Source organism: Podarcis liolepis (assembly GCF_965112155.1).
Source record: "Podarcis liolepis genome assembly, chromosome: 16".
In the NCBI taxonomy this organism is placed as follows: Eukaryota; Metazoa; Chordata; class Lepidosauria; order Squamata; family Lacertidae; genus Podarcis; species Podarcis liolepis.
In genome coordinates this window covers 19,264,344-19,283,273 of record NC_139567.1, presented here as the reverse complement: position 1 = coordinate 19,283,273, position 18,930 = coordinate 19,264,344, and the positions used below count along the sequence as shown (strand labels likewise).

Sequence of the window (18,930 nt, the reverse complement as noted above, 5' to 3'; positions counted from 1 at the left end):
CCAAGCAGTGGTGGTGAGAGACCATCCCGTTGCCCCTCTGTGGCATCTCTATGGCCGCTGTTGATGGCCTCCTTCCTTGGGCAGTTCGTAGAGGCAGCTGGAAAGTGGGTGAGGAGGAGGAGCAGAGGCTGCCGACACTGAGGCTGGTTCTGAGGGGCAAGCAGAGACATAGCTGTCAACCTTCCATTTTTTGCGGGAAATTCCCTTATTCCAGCGCCGTTTCCCGCTGCTTCCCGCTGCTCTCCCGGATTGTTAGATATCCCATAGACTGTCCCCGGGACAGGTGAGGTTGCTGATCCCTTATTTTCAAATCTGAAAGTTGATAGCTATGGGCAGAGAACAGGGCGAGAAGAAAGGGGAAATGGAACAGAGTGCAAGGAGTCATAGTTTTTTCCCTGCCAAAAAATGCTTTGTGCATCTGTGTCTCATCTCGCCCCTTTCTAAAATTTATTTATCTCTGTGTGTTTTTCTTTTTGTAAATTTATCAAAGAATAAAATAAAAGCAGGGTTAATTGGTTTTCACAGTACGGGGGAGGGCGTGTATGCTGGGTCCTGTGGTGGTGGCATTCACCTTCTTCTGATAGGAAATGCTCTGCATCGGGGGGATGGACCAAAAATGGGGGGTCGAGGAGGGTCAGTGTGGGAGGGAGGGAGAAATGTCCCAGTTTACACCTGAGGGGTGTTGGAGGGCTTTTTCTGAGCCAGTGTTAACTGCACGTTGACACTACAGAAGAGAGCTGTGGTGTCTGGGGGAGGAATAAGGGATGTGTCATTCTCAAACTATTGTTGCTGCCATTGCTTATTGTCCAAAACTGTGGCGATGGCAGATGATGGGGGGGGGCACTTTGCAGGTAATGAAAACAGCACCTTGAATTGTACCCAGAAAGAGGTTGGTAGACAGTGCTAGTGATACAATATTTTAGTGGCAGCATTCTGCACCAACTGAAGTTTCTGTGTGGTTTTATTGTAATTAAATACAGTGGTATCTTGGTTCTCAAACTTAATCCGTTCCACGAGTCCATTCGACTCCTGAAACAGTTCAAAAATCAAGGCACAGCTTCCGATTGGCTGCAGGAGCTTCCTGCAGTCAAGTGGAAGCCATGTCGGACGTTTGGCTTCCAAAAATGTTCACAAACTGGAATACTTACTTCTGGGCTTGTGGTGTTCGGGAGCCAAAACGTACGAATACCAAGGTGTTTGAGAATCAAGGTACAACTGGAGTAACTGGTGCACCAGTCGAAGTTGGCAAAAAAATAACTCAGATTTTGATGGTGAAGCTTTGCCTCAAAATTCATACTGCTTTAAGAAATGTCTGAGACCAGGTGGGCCTTGAAAAGTAACCCTGACAATTAGAAATACTGCATGTATATATATTTATCTGGTTCCAAAAAAAAATCACACATGCTACACATGCACTTACAAACTAAGCAGGACCTGCACAACCCCCCATTGACCTTTTTCAACCTCTCTTTGGTTGACACAGATGGCCAACATGTGCCCAGGCGCCTTGGGAAGTTGCAAGGGCAGTAGGCTGACCCCTGCACATTTTGTGAAATTCCCCTGAAATTCCTTTATTCCCATATTTAGGCTTCTTTTAACACCACACATGAGCTCCAACTGGCTCAGCTTGAGCCAAAGAAGAAGGGGGGTGGGGGTGGAAACCATCCCCAAACTTGAAAGCATTGCTAAAGCAGTGCCTTAAATTAGTGCAATCTGCAGGCAGGGTTCATAAGTGGAGCGTGTCCAGAAAATTCAAGCAAGCTGGAGGAGCGAGAAGAATGGAGAGTTGAGTCCCTGAACGCTCCCAGGCACAGATGACTCAGGCCATTCTCCCTCCATCAAGTCTCCCAGCCAAAACCAATGTTTACCTGTCGACATAATGAGAGCTCTTTCCTCGGCACGGCACGGAGGCAATTAAAATAGCCGCCGCCACGAAGAGAGAGAGAGAGAAACTGCTCGGGTCATTTGCAGCCAGTGTTTTACAACACAGGCAGCACATCTGCAGGTTGTGAATGCCAAAAGGCTGGGATGATTCCATGTGAGGGGAGAGGCAGAGCCAAGGAGAAGAATCTGTGCATCTGGATGAAAATGGGGGCAGCTTCAGCTCCAAGGCTCCAGTACAAACTAAGCTGTGTGTGTGTGTGTGTGTGTGTGTGTGTGTCAGTCTGGATCATGCCCTTGGTTACTTTCCAGGTCTTTGACTCTGTATCTAGTGAGTTTCCAAATCTAGTAGAAGAGGCCACTGAACCAGGCAGACAAGTTTCTTTGTAAGATAATGGCCTTAGCTGCCCAGTTAAGTACTGCGATTTACATATCCAAAGAGCTTGCTCTGTTGCCAGAGAGACAAATGGGTGGGCCTCTTCCCATCTCACTTGGCAAGATGCCATGCCATCCTATGAATGGAGAACAATAAGCCAAGTGGGAGTGAGTGTGTGTGAGAGAGAGTTTGGGGTGATGCTGGAAGCTGAAGATGGTTACATATCTTGCTCTGTGCTGGACCCAAAGCTGTGATTTGGGGCTTCCCTGGAATCCTATAATGGGGAAGCAAGATCTTCTGTGAGCCCTTCAGGTTGTAAATATGTGTAAATAAAACCATATATCCTAAAGTCACCGCAGTCTCCATTGACATTCATACAAGGAAACTGAACCCTGGGTGAGTGTTGGCATAGAGCCTCTCTCTGCTTAGCAATAACTTTAAAGCACAATCAAAGAACGTTATTCCACTCAAAGAATTCTGGGCAGTGTGGTTTGTTAAGGTAATGTAATTGCTGGGTAATGTAACTTTGTGAGCGCTAAACTACAGTGCCCAGAATTATCTGAAATGGGCTTTGGATGTGCTTTCAAGGTACAGAATATATGCAACCAAAGAGGCAGCAGAGAGAAAGAATATAACTGGCCATGCCAGAGACTCATGTGAGTTCTTCATTGGACTCTTGTACAGATGGAGCATTTTCACCAGGAAGGGCTGCATAAATTGTGGGTGCCAGTTGCTCTAGGCAAGAGGTGATGCTGAGAAGGGCAGTCTGGAGATCCAGCAGTGTGGAATAGTGGCCTGCTGCTCTCGGTGATAGTGTGGGTGGCTGGTGGCCACTCCAAGACAAATGTGTGCACCCAGTGTGGGGCAGTGGTTAGAGTGGTAGACTATGACCTGGGAGACCAGCATTCATATCCCCACTCAGTCATGATGTTCACACTGGGAGACCGCCTCTCAGCCCAACCTACCTCCCAGGGTTGTTGTAAGGATGGAATGGGGAGGGAGGAGAACTATGTCCACCACCTTTGAGCTCCTTGGATGGGGTGAGAAAGGTGGGCTATAAATGTAGGAACCATTAAACAAGCCTGTGTGGCTGTAGAGCATGCAGGCAGAAGAAAAAGCAGGATCAGGCAAGGAGAGCTATAAACTGAGTGTGACCGAAGGTTGCAATTTCAGTCCACACCAGGCTGACGAAGCTGCCATGTTTGCTGTGAGAGGCAGAAGCCGGGTGCGCCAAGTCTCAGTAGCAAAGCCCACTTTTCAAGTTTGTGGTTTCTCACTAAAGCCTGCTCAGCCAAAGCCACTAACGTGCTGTAAATAAACAGAGGCCAAGACAATTGCTGGGTTTAAGTGTGCTCTGCGCATTTGCTGGTTGCCATAGGGACCTTCATCCGGGGGGAAAAGAAGTGGCTTCTTGGCACTGGGAAGAAGAAGAAGAATATCTTGGATAATGTGGCATGTCAAGGACCCAGCTGGCCATCACAGTAATAATAATAATAATAATAATAATAATAATAATAATAATAATAATAATAACAACAACAACAACAATAATAATAATAATAATAATAATAATAATAATAATAATAATAATAATTATTTATACCCCACTCATCTGGCTGGGTTTCCCCAGCCACTCTGCGTGGCTTCCAGCAGGATATTAAAAACACAGTAAAAGATCAAACATTAAAAACATCCCTAAACAGGGCTGCCTTCAGATGTCTTCTAAAAGTCAGTCAGTTGTTTATTTCTTTGACATCTGATGGGAGGGCGTTCCATGGGCAGGCAGCACTACCGAGAAGGCCCTCTGCCTGGTTCCCTGTAACTTCGCTTCTCGCAGTGAGGGAACCGCCAGAAGGCCCTAGGTGCTGGACCTCAGTGTCCTGGCTGAATGATGGGAGTGGAGACGCTCCTTCAGGTACACTGGGCCGAGGCCATTTAGGTCCCCTCCACAGTGGAGGAGAAGAGGGGTGGAGAGCCTCCGAGATTCCTCTGCAGCTCTCAATGTTTGGAGAAAGGCAAAAGATCCCCCCGTGACACTCTCAGGCATACAGCCAGTCATTATCACCCACTAGTTCCACTAAGAACTTTCACATAATTTGTCGAGGGATGGTTCCTTCCAGGCTGCAGGATTTGGCCACAGCAAAACTCCTCCAGAAGTGGACTGCTGGCTGACTTGTTTAAAAGGACTCAGTGGCAAGACTGAGGATCTGTGTGAGATGTTTATTGTGGCATTGTGAGCTGCTGTCCCTTAAGCCTTCTGTCATCTGCCTGTCAAATTTATATCCCAACCTCCTTCTAAGGAGATCAGGACAGCAACAACCCTGTGAGTGTGATTGAAGCTGAGTGAGCATGACTGGCTGCAGGTCTCCCAGGATGCTTTGTGGTTCTGCAGGGATTTGAACCCCAAGCTCCTGGGTCCAAATCCAACACTCTAACCACTACGCCGCACTGGCTCCATCACCTGGAAGCCCAAGTATCACATCATGCTTACCACTGTGCTGCAATGGCTAAAGTGTTGGATTTTGACAAGGGAAAGACTGGGTTTAAATCCTCGCTGTGAGACCTTGAGCTGGTCATTTTCTCTAGGCCTTACCTTCCACAACAGGTTGTTCTGAGGGCAAAATGGATGATGACCTTAGGAACATAAGAACATATGAAGAGCCTGCTGGATCAGGTGAATAGTTCATCTGGTTGGCCACTGTAATAACACGATGCTGGACTAGATGGGTTATTGGGTTCTTCAGTTCATCTGTTGCAGCAAAAACAGGAGGGAGTAATTGGCACAGTTTGCAGGCTTTGTATTTCATTCCCACTGACCCCATTGCTTCCAGTCCCCAACCCCTACCCCCTGGAAGCCATGTGTATATACATTTGGGGATAGACATTTTGGCGTCTCTCCATTTCTGAATTTCCTACTCGAACTTCCGTTCTCCATATCTCTACATCCGTTTGCCGGGTTGTTGTTGTTTTTAAGTCCTCACAAAATTTCATCAGCATTTTAGTGTGCATTTCTCCCAATATGCACATTTTAGCAAGCAATTCTGCCTAATATAACACTATTTTTTAAATGCTATTTTACTAATATATGCATTTTTCTGCACACTTACTTTTTGGGGAGCAGCATTGAAAAATTCAGACAAGTATGTATTTTTTTAAGGAAAGAAACATTTCAGAGTTTGTGTATTGTTTTTGTAAGTGCAAGATAGGAATCATAGAATTGTTGAGTTTGAAGGGACTCTGAGGATCATCCAGTCCAACCCCCTGGAATGGAAGAATATGCAGCTGTTCCATGCGGGGATCAAACCTGCCACCTTGGTACTATCAGCACCATGTGGTAACCAACTGAGCTATCCAGTTAGATGGGTTGTCATGGCCAAATTTCTGCCTTATCCCTCTATACAATACTCTATTTAGGATTATATTTCATGCATCTGGTACTTTGGACTCTGGTCTATGAAAGCTGATGCCATAATAAAAGTGATTAGTCTTTTAAGATGTCACATAACTCTTTGTTGTTCCTATTATTTGGCAGCTTCCTAAACAGCAACGAAGCTGTGCAGTGTTGCTTCTGGGACACGTCATTATTATGCCAGCCACATCAGGGACAAATCCAATACGTTGCAGCAAGCTGGACAGAGGGGGAGAAAAATCCGTACCTCTCGAACAGGTCTGTTTGGAGTGTTCCTCCTTATGTGTGTCAAGGAGCAAGTTTCCAGAGAGCAAAAGCAAAATCTTGCAGCTTTGTTTTGACGGGTTCGTGTACTCTTGGCAAGAAGTACATATTCTCTGTGCCTAGACTTAATTTTCTTATTCTTTTTTTATTTTAAAAAACCAAACCAGTCTTGCTTCAGTGAGTAGCAAAAGGGATCCAGAGGAACAGTTCAGGGCTCTGCAATTGTGCATATAATAAAAACCAATCTGAGCTGAGAGTCTCCAGGCCTGTAAAATGAGCCGTTCCAAACCTCTCGCTCGCTGGCACTGGCTCCAGTTGCAGGAGGGGGAGCTCAAACAAACCACCTCTGTGGCCAAGTCCCTTCCCCCAGCATAAATCACAAGGAAGCCTCACACTGATGTTCTTGCATAAGGTAAAGGTAAAGGCACCCCTGACCATTAGGTCCAGTTGTGACCGACTCTGGGGTTGTGGCGTTCGTCTCGCTTTATTGGCTAAGGGAAGCCGGCATACAGTTTCTGGGTCATGTGGCCAGCATGACTAAGCCGCTTCTGGCAAACCAGAGCACGGAAACGCCGTTTACCTTCCCGCCGGAGCGGTACCTATTTATCTACTTGCACTTTGACGAGCTTTTGAACTGCTAGGTTGGCAGGAGCTGGGACCGGGCAACGGGAGCTCACCCCGTCGCAGGGATTCGAACCGCCGACCTTCTGATCGGCAAGTCCTAGGCTCTGTGGTTTAACCCACAGCGCCACCCGCGTCCTGATGTTCTTGCATACCGGTGATTTATTACTACTGTCCTTATGATTTTTTTCCAGATACTGAAGGCAATTGCCCTAAGAACATACCATTGGCCCAACAAGTCCAGCAACCTGTTCTCACAGTGGCCAACCGAATGCTTCTTCTGGGAAGCCCACAAACAGGACCTCGCTGTAACAGCACTCTTCCCACATGTGATGTTCAGCAACTAGGACACAAGAAGGCATACTACCTCGGGGAGATGGGAAGTAAAAGGGGTGAAAGCCCTTAGGTTCCCTCTGTGCCCCAGGCAATAAGGGCCTTTTTCTGATGGACTCTAGTCTTGTTTTTCCACTAATTACCTGGTATCAAGGATATGCCTCTATTACATGGGTAGGCAAACTAAGGCTCAGGGGCCGGATCTGGCCCAATCGCCTTCTAAATCCGGCCCACAGACAGTCCGGGAATCAGCATGTTTTTACATGAGTAGAATGTGTCCTTTTATTTAAAACGCATCTCTGGGTTATTTGTGGGGCATAGGAATTCGTTCATTATTTTTTTCCAAAATATAGTGCGTCCCCCCCCCCCAAGGTCTGAGGGACAGTGGACCAGCCGCCTGCTGAAAAAGTTTGCTGACCTCTGCTCTATTGTATCCTCTTGAATGAGCTGCCTGGTCCTAGACTGCTAGAAGGTTTTGGAATTGGGGGGTCTTTGCTTCTGCACCAAACTGCTTGAGGCATTTGCCGAAAGTTGGGTCAGGATAGCAGCCTAAGAAGGTTCATTATAATCCTTTCTCGTGAGTCCTCAGATATCTCGCCAAGAGATAAGCGTGTTGCCCCTTCCTGACTGAGCCACTTGCCCACTTTAGGTTGCCCTCGACACTAAGTTTAACGTGGAGTGAACTGAGAAGACAGTCTCAACTTCAGTCTCTCCACCATTTGCCCAGCTGGCTGTTCCTTCTGGACACTCGGGTTAAAGCAGCCTTCACCTACCTGGGGCCTACCAAGGCATTTTGGACTACAACAGCTGGCCAGGGCTGGTGGGATCTGTACTCCAAATCAACTGAAGGGTCCTAGGTTGGCAAAGTCTTCCTTCTGGCAGTTTCCCACTTGAATGAATTCCTCATGTGGATCTCTGCACCTCAGCTCTCTGCCTCTCCTCATTTTACCTTCTGAAATATACTCGGAGTCGAGTGTGGATTTCATGCTCTTTATTCAGCTCATAGTAGTGAGGAATGAAAGTTCCCCCAAAATATCTGCTTTATATACATTATTTACACAATGGGTCGCACGTGATTGGCTAATTCTGGGATTCTCCTGTAGGCCAATCAGGTTGCAGATTCACTTCCCCCTGGAGCTGGATTATGTGGCTCCTGCGGACCAATCATACTGCTGCATTGTTCTAGGACCAATCAGACTGCTGTTTTTTGGATCCTATTCAGTTCAGTACTCTCCAGGTTTCTCTCCCTCTCCCTCTTCCTCTCTCCTCTCCCTCTCTCTCACTGCTCTTTCTCTCCCACTGTTCCAAGACCCTCCAGCAGAATCTGGCTTTCACCAGACAGGACAAACTAAAGCCACACTTCAGGTGCCAAAAACCCCCAGGTCGGGGGCCCAGTCTGTTTTCTGCTTCAGCTTCTGCTGGAATCCTCCTGGCTTCTTTAAGAAGCCTTTTCCCAGCTAATTATGGCAAAAGTAAGTTTGGAAGGACAGAGCAGTACACTCTGAGCTCAAGGCAACATCAAGGTCACTCCTCAAAGGCCCAGATCTGACCTACCATGACCCACTGTTCCCAAGTAGCCTTGAAAAGTAGAGGAGCAGCGAGGAGACAGGCTGGCTGATTTGCTCCTGCCATTTTAAACCATGCCAAAGGGAAACATGGTGTGTAGGGGTGCTTAGAAGCTTATTGGGGGTCCTCAATATAACAGAATTGGTGGTACTATTTGTTCCTCTGTTTCTGTACTACCCCTGCTGTGCGAGGCTGGCCCGGTGGTGACTGGGGACGGAGGCATCTCGCTCGTGACACCTACGTTGTGCTAGGCACGCCCCAGGATCTCCTGCAGCACAGAGGGGTTTCATGGCTGATGCAGTGGTGGAACTTGGGGTCTCAAATTTCAGCACCCCCCTGTCTCCCACCTTCTATTATACATCGCAGTTGTGGCTCCTTCAAGGCTTTGCATCCAGCGTGACCAAACCAGTCACACTGCTCTAAATCCGCCTCTGGCTGATGGTAGCTTAGGTAGGCTGGGTCATTCCAGTACCTGAGAACCCTTTGCTGCCTCAGGTGAGGCTACAACCTGGGCGCCTGGACCAGCAACACCTCCTGTGATACCCTTTTCATGCTCCCAACTTTTCCACCTTGGAGGAGACTATTTTAGTACCACTCTCTCAGCCCCTTCTTTCCTCCCTGCTTTTGTTTTATCAACATTTTATGGTGTGTGTGTTTCCCCCCCCCTTTTTTTTTTACTGTTTCGATATTGTAAGCTGCCCTTGAAGTATTTTATACAGAAGGGGAGGATATAAATTCATAAAAGAAGCAAGTAAAATAATACTGCCCTGGGTAAATCAGCGCGGGATAAGAGCAGCTCAGAGGCATTCAAAGATAAAGGGTGGCGGGTTATTTGGAGGATTGAGATGAAGGAAGCAGAAGGCGGCAGAGGACTTTCAAAACAAATGCGGTGAAACTATTTGCCTAGGAGAGGCTGAATAGGCCAGAAGGTAATACAGTGCTACCTCGGGTTAAGTACTTAATTTGTTCCGGAGGTCCGTTCTTAACCTGAAACTGTTCTTAACCTGAAGCACTACTTTAGCTAATGGAGCCTCCTGCTGCTGCCGTGCCGCCGGAGCATGATTTCTGTTCTCATCCTGAAGCAAAGTTCTTAACCTGAAGCACTATTTCTGGGTTAGTGGTGTCTGTAACCTGAAGTGTATGTAACCTGAAGCGTATGTAACTCGAGGTACCACTGTATATAATTCAAGTACAATCGTACCTTGGTTTTCAAACAGCTTAGTTTTCAAATGTTTTGGATCCCGAATGCCGCAACCCCAGAAGTGAGTGTTCCGGTTTGTGAACTATTTTTAAAAGCCGAACATCTGGCGGGGCTTCCGCAGCTTCCGATTGGCTGCAGGAACTTCCTGCAGCCAATCAGAAGCTGTGCTTTGGTTTCTGAACGTTTTGGAACGAATTCTGTTAGACTTCCAAGGTATGACTGTACAATCACAAAATCCATAGTGGCTTTCTTACCAGCCAACAAGGGCCAGAGGGTCTTTTGTTTTGGGCCCTAAATCTTCAGTCTAATAGCAACAACAATCTGGGCAAGCTGCAAAGCATAGTGTTGCTAAGACCATAGCCTCTTGCTATCTTAATTTGCTCAGATTTACAAATTACAAATTAACATTTGCAAATAGTTGCCATGGGCCTGCATCCGAGGCCATTTAAACATGTAGCAGGGGTCCCGCCAGTGTATCATGAATGCAAAATGTTACATCTTCCTTTCTCCTCGGAAGTCTGAAGAAGATGGTTGTGTTGCAGTAACTTGTCTCTGTAGAAAACGCTTATAATATTCCAACAAAGAGCTGGGGGAGCTCCAGTTCAACATGATGCTGCAAGTGGAGTTCCAGTTGCTAGACCAGATGAAGTCAAGGAAGAGGGCTTCTCCTACCGCATGTTTATATTCTGCAATCTTTTAAAATTTATATATGTTTAGACTGCTTTTCACCAAAAGTACCAAAGCATAAAACTACAGCTTAAAGCCAGATATAATTTAAAATAAAAACAAACTGTATTGTTATAGATTTGGGGTAAACCCTAGAAATTAATAAATGCTAGGGTTTTTGTTTAGTTGTGATATGAAAGGAGAATGCAAGCTGCAAAGGATTTCTTAGGCTGGTTTATGAAAACCAGCCGAGCTGGCTTAGTGAAGAGTGAACCTAATATGAGAAAAGGTGTTGATAGGCCACTGAGGAGAGGAACCCTTTAGCCTGGGGGGCAGAGGTGGACCAAGGTGGGGGCAGCCCATCCTGGGTGCCATTCTAAGGGGGGTGACATTCGTTGTCCCCACTCCTGGCTGGAGAAGGCAGGCAGGCAAGCGAGAAGATGGTGCAGCTCTCCCTCTTCCCCCGACGGCTTGGGGTACGTTTGGGAGTCACGGGGGTGCCAGCGCACCATTGCCACCGCTCCCAGCTGGAGGAGGCAGGCAGGCAGGGGAGAGGATGGGTGTCTTCCCTGAAGGGGGTGACATTCAGTGCGTGCCCCACCCGCAACTCTCAAGCCTACAGCAAGTGGAGGCCCCGGCAGCCCGATGGGGCCGCTGGCTAAATAGCAAAGCTCCCCCCCTTTCCCCAGCTTGCTGTAGGTTTGGGAGTTGCCAGGGAAGGTGACAAAATTTTTTTGCCCTGGGTACCACCTGACCTTGCTACACCACTGCTGGGAGGTGAGAAGTTACCAAGGTGATGGGGTGTATGTTTGAGAGGACAAGAAAATGGAGTTTTCAAGCAAGGGGTTTCTGGGAGGAAGAAGGAGGAAGAAGAGTAGAGATCCATCTTTGAAAGAAGCAGTCTGAAGGTTGCTTGGCCTGCTGCCTCTGGAAATGTATATGTCGTAAAATCTGGACTAGTTCCATGCAGACTGAAGGTGTAAATAGGTGAATAAACCATATTTCTTAAAGCACAACAGCCTCTGACGTGTCTTCTATTTTCCAAAGGGACACAGACCTTGGACCCCAGGGGCTTTTGTCACCACTTGGTGGTAGAGAGAGGGGAAGTAACCCTGCTTTTTTAACAGTATAAACAATACAGTATACAGAATAGGGTGGCCTAAAACTCCAGAGAACGGGGGGGGGGCAGGCCCCAAAATCATCGAGAAAAAGAAATTAGAAGCAAGAGGAAAATTCTCTTCTTGAGAGGGGTTTTGCCAAGACAGGAGGCAGCTGCGTCTTCTTTTTTAAAGGAGCTCACTTAATTTGCTCCTGATCCTTGCATCCTCAGCCATTTCACTCTTCCTTACATCTCCTTGACAGACAACGGTGGGTCTGTCTGTCTGTCTATCTGTCTGTTTCACTTTAAGCCAGAAATAATTGCTGAGCTTCCGGCTTCCCCTGTATTCCTTTGCACAATCCTTTTCTTCCCCCTTCCATGTAATCATTTCTGCTCATTAGAGAAACTTGGGAGATAAGCAGAGAGAACAATGGAGATGTGCAAGCTCTTTGTTGATGCAGAAGTGGCTGGATTTTCCTGCTTTCTGTCTTCTCCATCTCTCCACCCCCACCCACTTGACTTTCCCAAGTTTGTCTGGTGCGTCTGGACTCTGGACTAGATTCTAGCCAAGCGATCAGTCACCAGCTTTGAACTCAGTTGGACCTTTAGGCTGTCAGGAAGTAAAAATAATAATAATAATAAAATGCCCCCCAAGGATGTACCTCAGCTCAAAGAGAGAGAAAGTCAGGAAATACAATAGATCAGCACTCTCCAGTTTTGAGGGAAAGCAGCTTCTGAGGACAGCTGGGAGCTGCAAAAAAGATCATTTCCTTCAGCAAGGAGGAACAACTTCTCTGCCATCAAACTCTCAAGGACTGTGTGATGCTCTGCACATGAACCCAGTGTTTTTAGCTCCATCTTTCAGCAGAGGACCAAAGAGTGGCCCAACTCATCTATAGGGTGGGATTGAGGTCAACCTGCCCCTCTCCACTCCCAGTAACTGTTCACACAATCGTGCTTTTGCAGTTTTTCCAGTTCTTCTCTCTGGTCTGTTCTCCAGTATCTTTGCCACAACTTTTGCTGTCGCTTATAAAGCAGGAAGAAGCAACCTTTGTTTTCTACCCCTGCACTCCCTCAGAAAACCAGTGCTTGATTCCAAACAGATGGCATGGGAGCAGCCAAGAGAATTGTTGTCTCTCCCATACTTATGTCAGACTCTATGGGCATCCAAGCAGCGGCTCAGTGGCCAGACCAAGGGACGTGACAGGGACGAGGGTCTCACAAAACACAGAGGCAATTTGCAAGGCTGAAAGTCAACGCTACTGATCCACTCACATTCCTTCAGGGTTCGGGGAAGTAGCTTAGGGCATAGCCAGGTTGAATTGCACATAGTCTGGTCAAAGTAGAGGACAGGTGCTATGGGATTTGGAAGGAGAAGCACTCAATGAAGTAGAGGGTGAGAGTCTCACCTGCCTCTCCAGTGCTTCCCACTCAGAAAGGCCATGGAGGAAGGCACTTGAGATCCAACCGGGCTCTATTCCCTTTTGACAATGTCATGCTTTTCTGTTTCAGCTGGCCAATCCTGACCAATGTTACTGCTGACCAATCCAGACCAGTGATGCTGTCCCTGGGGTTGTGAGAAGTATAGAGGATACCTATAGAGGAAAAGTCGCTCCATGGACCTGGAGAACTCCACTACCGATGGTCCCAGACAGGGGCTACCTTGGTTAGCCAGAGCAAGAATGTTATGTCTCCATCTGTACTAGAATTGTTTTTAGACGCATTTGCTGTTTTGTTTCTCGTGCGTTTGTTATCTTGGGCTCCTTTGGTAGGCCAGGAGATAAATTTAATAATACAGCGGTACCTCAGGTTACAGATGCTTCAGGTTACAGACTCTGCTAACCCCGAAATAGTACCTTGGGTTAAGAACTTTGCTTCAGGATGAGAACAGAAATCGTGCAGCGGTGGTGCGGCAGCAGCGGGAGGCCCCATTAGCTAAAGTGGTACCTCAGGTTAAGAACAATAAACCGAGGTACCACTGTACTGAAATGTTTAAATCTTTCTTTGACTGTCCTTAAATCTTCCTACCCTACTTGATATCTTCTTTAAGTAAAGGTAAAGGTACCCCTGCCCGTACGGGCCAGTCTTGACAGACTCTAGGGTTGTGCGCTCATCTCACTTAAGAGGCCGGGAGCCAGCGCTGTCCGGAGACACTTCTGGGTCACGTGGCCAGCGTGACGAAGCTGCTCTGGCGAACCGGCACCAGAGCAGCACACGGAAACGCCATTTACCTTCCCGCTATAAAGCGGTACCTATTTATCTACTTGCACTTAAGGGTGCTTTCGAACTGCTAGGTGGGCAGGAGCTGGGACCGAATGAGGGGAGCTCACCCCGCCGCGGGGATTCGAACTGCCAACCATGCGATCGGCAAGTCCTAGGCGCTGAGGTTTTACCTACAGTGCCACCCGCGTCCCCTGATATCTTCTTTAGTCATTAATAATAATAATAATAATAATAATAATAATAATAATAATAATATTCACAGAGCCACTGTGGGAACCAGGTGCTATGATGGGACTTGGGCCTGATCCAGCAACCAGGCTCTTCCTCTGGTGTTCTTATGGCAGCTACATTAGACAGAAGTTTCCAGGGAGGGTGGTAGCCGTCCACCCACATACCTCCGCATATTCCTTAAACCTGCCTGTGCCCCCTAAGCTATCTGCAGCCCTCAGATACTGTGAGAGATGTTGAAGTGAGATTCAACTGCTGCCGGTCCGATCAGATTCTGTATGTGGGATGGGGGGGCACCATCTCGGTCTCCCCCCTTAGGCCCCATAATGTCTTGGGCTGGTCTTGTAAGAGCCCCACCACATCTGACAGGAATTAGCATCTGCCTCAACAGCTGCATGGCCTTCTTTACGCCTTGTTTTCTGGTAATGAATACTAATGATCCTTCACAGTTTTATTCTAATTGCCTGCCTGTCAGGGTTTGTTACCCTTCCCCATTTTTTGACTCTCATACCAGACATTCACTCTTGCTCTTGCCGTAGTTGTTCCTGCTGTGTTGACGAGACTTTACACTTGTCAACAATTATTTTTTTAAAACAGAGTTGCGACGGTGATTAAGATTGCAGGGGGAGAGGAGAGGAGATGAGAGAGAGAGAGAGAGATTCATCTCCACCCGTGAACATAGAATGCTCATTTCTAAGGTTACAAAATAAGAGGCTGTGGTATATAATTAAAACTAATAGGTTAACTGAGGAATATTTAGATCGTAGTCATGCCAAAGCAGCTGCCATCAGTCACTTGGCAGCCAAGCAGTGTTTGGAATCTAAGCAATGCCCACAGCAAAGGCGGTGACAAGACTGACAACCAAACATTGGGGCGTCTTCAGAAACTCCTTCCTTTGCCAAGTGAGGCATTCAGCCCTACTTTCTACTCAACAGGATGCCAAAGACAGTGGCCTCATGAATTGTGCTGATTTGGGAAGTGCTCCTTCCATTGGCTGTTAGACATAATTCAAGGAGCTGGTTTTAATGCCGTCACAGGTTGACACTGGCATGTCATAGGGATGGGTCTTCATGTTCTGGACATCACACAGCTTAAGAACGGCAAGCATCTCATGATTCACCCTGGCTGTGGCAGTAATCTCTCCATGTGCTAAAAGTTGTTATCTGCCTGACACTTTGGGCAGGGCGGAAGAGAAATATGCTCACATGACTGTATGGGTTTGTGGAAGATTGGATCTTCATTTCCATAAACAGTAAGAAAGCTCACCCAGCCCCATCGCCACTGTTGCATGCACAGCCATGTCCCAATTGAGAATATAGGTTGGCGGAAATAGGCAGAGATAGTGCTTCAAACTCAAGAGAGAATAAATGGTCAGACGAGGGGGAAAGAAGTCAGTTATGTAGGAAAGGCCTGCTCTTTTTCATAGAATCATAGAGTTGGAATAGACCACAAGGGCCATCGAGTCCAGCCCCCTGCCAAGCAGGAAACACCATCAGAGCACTCCTGACATATGGTTGTCAAGCCTCTGCTTAAAGACCTCCAAAGAAGAAGGGAAACTCCACCACACTTTTTTGCAGCGCCAGATTAAACCCTGTGGAGGCTCCTAGGCAGTCAAAATCTCTGGGGGTGGGGGGTGGAGTAGGGAGGCTCACAAATAATCTCCTAATACTTTTTTTTATTTTACCAATCAACAGTTTTAATAAACCAATTTTATTACACAAAGCAAACTGTATTTATTTTGATCTGTTATTGCAAGGCCCCTAAAAGGCATGGAGCCCATAGGCCAGTGCCTACTCTGCCTATTTGGTAATCCAGATCTGTTTTTTGGGGGGGTGGTATTGTGTTTCTCTAAGCTTGGAGGCAGGTCGATAGAAGCCTTTGCACGTTCAGGTTCAGCACCCTGAATGACGAAATCTTTGCTGGGGGGGGGGGCACTTGCAGTCTCCCACTTCCATCCTCAGTGAAGTTTTCCCTCAGAGGCCCTTTGCCGGTGAGATGGTTCCCCATGGCTTTGCCACAGATTTAGGGTTGCCGTTTACTGAAGCAAGACAGGTTGTTTTGAGAGTGCTGTCATTTCCCTTTGCCTGGGCATCTTCTGTGCCACCTGCAGATTAAAGATCAACAGAACCAAAGGTTATATGGGGGGGGGGAGGAATAGAGAGGAATGAGCAGCTATCTCTGTGTGTTTCTCTGTGTGTGCAGGAACTGGGGGTGGAGGACAGACTGATGAGCAGGACTGCCTAGTAACATTCACAGAGGAGGGAAATTCTGTCCAAGGTTTTGTTCTTGAAAATTATTTGGGGGGCAGTGCTGTGAGCAAAAGCTCTTCCATTTGCTATAGCTGGGAACCACAGGAAGAGGGCTCTTCTGCTTGGGGGTCCTGTTTGTAGGTTTCACACAAGCATCTGTTTGGCCACTGTTTGTGATAACAGGATGCTGGACTAGATGGGCCATTGGCCTGATCCAGCACACTCTTCTTGTGTTCTTATAAACAAATTGAGAGCTACTGAACACAGGAACATAGGAAGATTCCTTATGCCAAGTCAGAGCATGGGTCCTTTAGCTTAGTATATTCTACACTGACTGCCAGCAGCTTTCTGGGGTTTCAGGCAGGAGGCGTTCCCAGCCCTACCAGAAGATGCTTGGGATTGAACCTGAGACCTTCTGCATGCCAAGCAGAGGCACTACCACTGAGCTACTTCCTTCACCCACTGATGTTTGGTCAGTTCTCGTTTTTTGTGGGTCTCTTTCTGCTCCTGCCAACCTAGCAGTTCGAAAGCACATCAAAGTGCAAGTAGATAAATAGGTACCACTCCGGCGGGAAGGTAAACGGCGTTTCCGTGTGCTGCTCTGGTTCGCCAGAAGTGGCTTAGTCATGCTGGCCACATGACCCGGAAGCTGTACGCCGGCTCCCTCGGCCAATAAAGCGAGATGAGCGCCACAACCCCAGAGTCGGCCACAACTGGACCTAATGGTCAGGGGTACCTTTACCTTTTTTTTACTTCATACGTGTATACGATGAAAGAGAAAGAAAGGAAAACTGTAAGGCACAACTTTTTAAATTTAAATAGTGTTTTAAGGAAAAAGATTATTTCTCTTTTTATGTATTTATACAGTGAGTTGTTTTATACTGGGTATATTTGTATCATTTTGCTGGTATAGTAATTTCCCCTGCCTTTGGGTATAAAATGCAGCTATTAAATGATTATGTTTTAAATTCTTCTGCATACTTACCCACGATCAAGTCCCATTGAAATCAGGGGGTCTTTACTTGTCAATAAATACCCTCAGTAAATGTCCACAGGATCAGACTGTCAATGAGTGAAACGACACACACCTCGACTTTTGGTGTGCTGGAACTGATCTAGAGATTTTACAGGTGAGGAATCTTTTCATGGAACTCTGCAGCTCATATAGTGGTTCAAATACACACAACAGCTGTCTGGGATTCTATTCATTCATGCATTCATTCATAATTTTATTTGTATGCTGCTTTTCCACACACACACACACACATGCTCAAAGCAAAAGAAAATGGAACACAAAAACAATGTCATAAGAATGTAACAAAAGAACAACACAATAGCATATATAACAACATACAAAAAACCCCAAGTTTATAAATACAGTATAACAAAATTACATTAACATTATTACACCAATTATTGGAATAACACTTGTAGTTTAATGTTGAATTTTGGATATAATGGAGATGTAAAAGATTGGGATTATTATAAAAGATGCAGGAGGAAATGGTTAACAAAAGGACCCACAAAGGGGAGGAGGAAAGTACAGGAGATTCTTGGGAATTTTGTTTTTATGTTGGTTGTTGGATAATTGATTGTAAAATTGTAAAATCTGAAAAACTAAATAAATATTATTAAAAAAACAATACTACACCTCTTGGCCGTAGCAAAAATAAACCAGGAACTTAACAGTTTCACTTGGGTTCTAGAAAAAGATCTCCCTTGATGCTGGCTACAGTCCCTCTCCTGCAGCAACTTACAAGAGTTTGGATTTGATATCCTGAGTTATCACTACCCTAAGGAGTCTCAAAGTGTCTAACAATCTCCTTTTCCCTTCCTCCCCCACAACAAACACTCTGTGAGGTGAGTGAGGCTGAGAGACTTCAGAGAAGTGTGACTAGCCCAAGGTCACCCAGCAGCCGCATGTGGAGGTGCAGGGAATCGAACCCAGTTCACCAGATTACGAGTCCACTGCTCTTAACCACTACACCACGCTGGCTTTCGAAACAGGTGGGGTTTCTGAAAACACCTTTCCCATTAGGTTGCTGCTTCTCTACTTTACCTGGTGATGTCGGGGATCAAACTTGGGACCTTGGGCATGCAAAGCAGACACACTGAGCTCTAGCCTCTTCCCCTGACCCATTACTGTATGGGTGAGATGAAACATACATCCACTTCCTTCTCCACCTGCAGCCTTTAATAGGTGCAATGCAGGAAGGTCTTGGGCATTTTCTTCTGCCGGTTGCATGGCTTAGTTCCTAAATCACAAGCTCTGGCCCAGAGAGGTCAAATGCCACAGCTAACCATGTGGCTTCCATCCACTGTCATGTCTGTCTCAGCTTTCAACTCCATGCCTCCCACAGCAAGCAGCCCGCGGAGGCAGATGGCACAAGACTGTCCAGACTTGGCTTCCGTGCTGCTCCCAACACCTCCCGTGTTGCTGGTGTCAACTGCTCCAACAGCCCTTTGCGGCGGATGTATCAGATCGCAGTGGGAACAGAACGTGCCCTGCCTAGCTGAGTTGCCAATGTCATCTGCTGCTTCAGAATTTGCAATCTGTTCTGGAATTTCTCGGCTCAACAATCAGACTCCAAGATGGCAACATAAGACGGGTCCTGCTGGTTCTGACCAAGACTCCTTCTAGCCCAGCAACTTCTTAAGGGCTGTACTGGGGCAGGGGTGGTGTGGGGATTGGTTTAATTTTTAATTGTTCTTAGCCACTTTCTCTCAGGGGTAGGTATTCTACCAATTTTGACATTTCATTCAGTCCTTGTGTCTTCATCAACCATTCTTTCAATAAAGGAACTGATGGATCCC

At 46.8% G+C, this 18,930-nt stretch overlaps 1 long non-coding RNA gene across 1 annotated transcript; it reads right to left on the bottom strand.

Moving 5' to 3' along the window:
- Positions 1-15,615: 15,615 nt before the first annotated feature.
- LOC310695625 lies at positions 15,616-18,661 on the bottom strand. Its single transcript, XR_014520190.1, has 3 exons — positions 18,176-18,661; positions 17,102-17,231; positions 15,616-15,971 (listed from the first exon to the last, which is right to left on the bottom strand). It is a non-coding gene; the product is annotated as an uncharacterized lncRNA (long non-coding RNA).
- Positions 18,662-18,930: the final 269 nt, after the last annotated feature.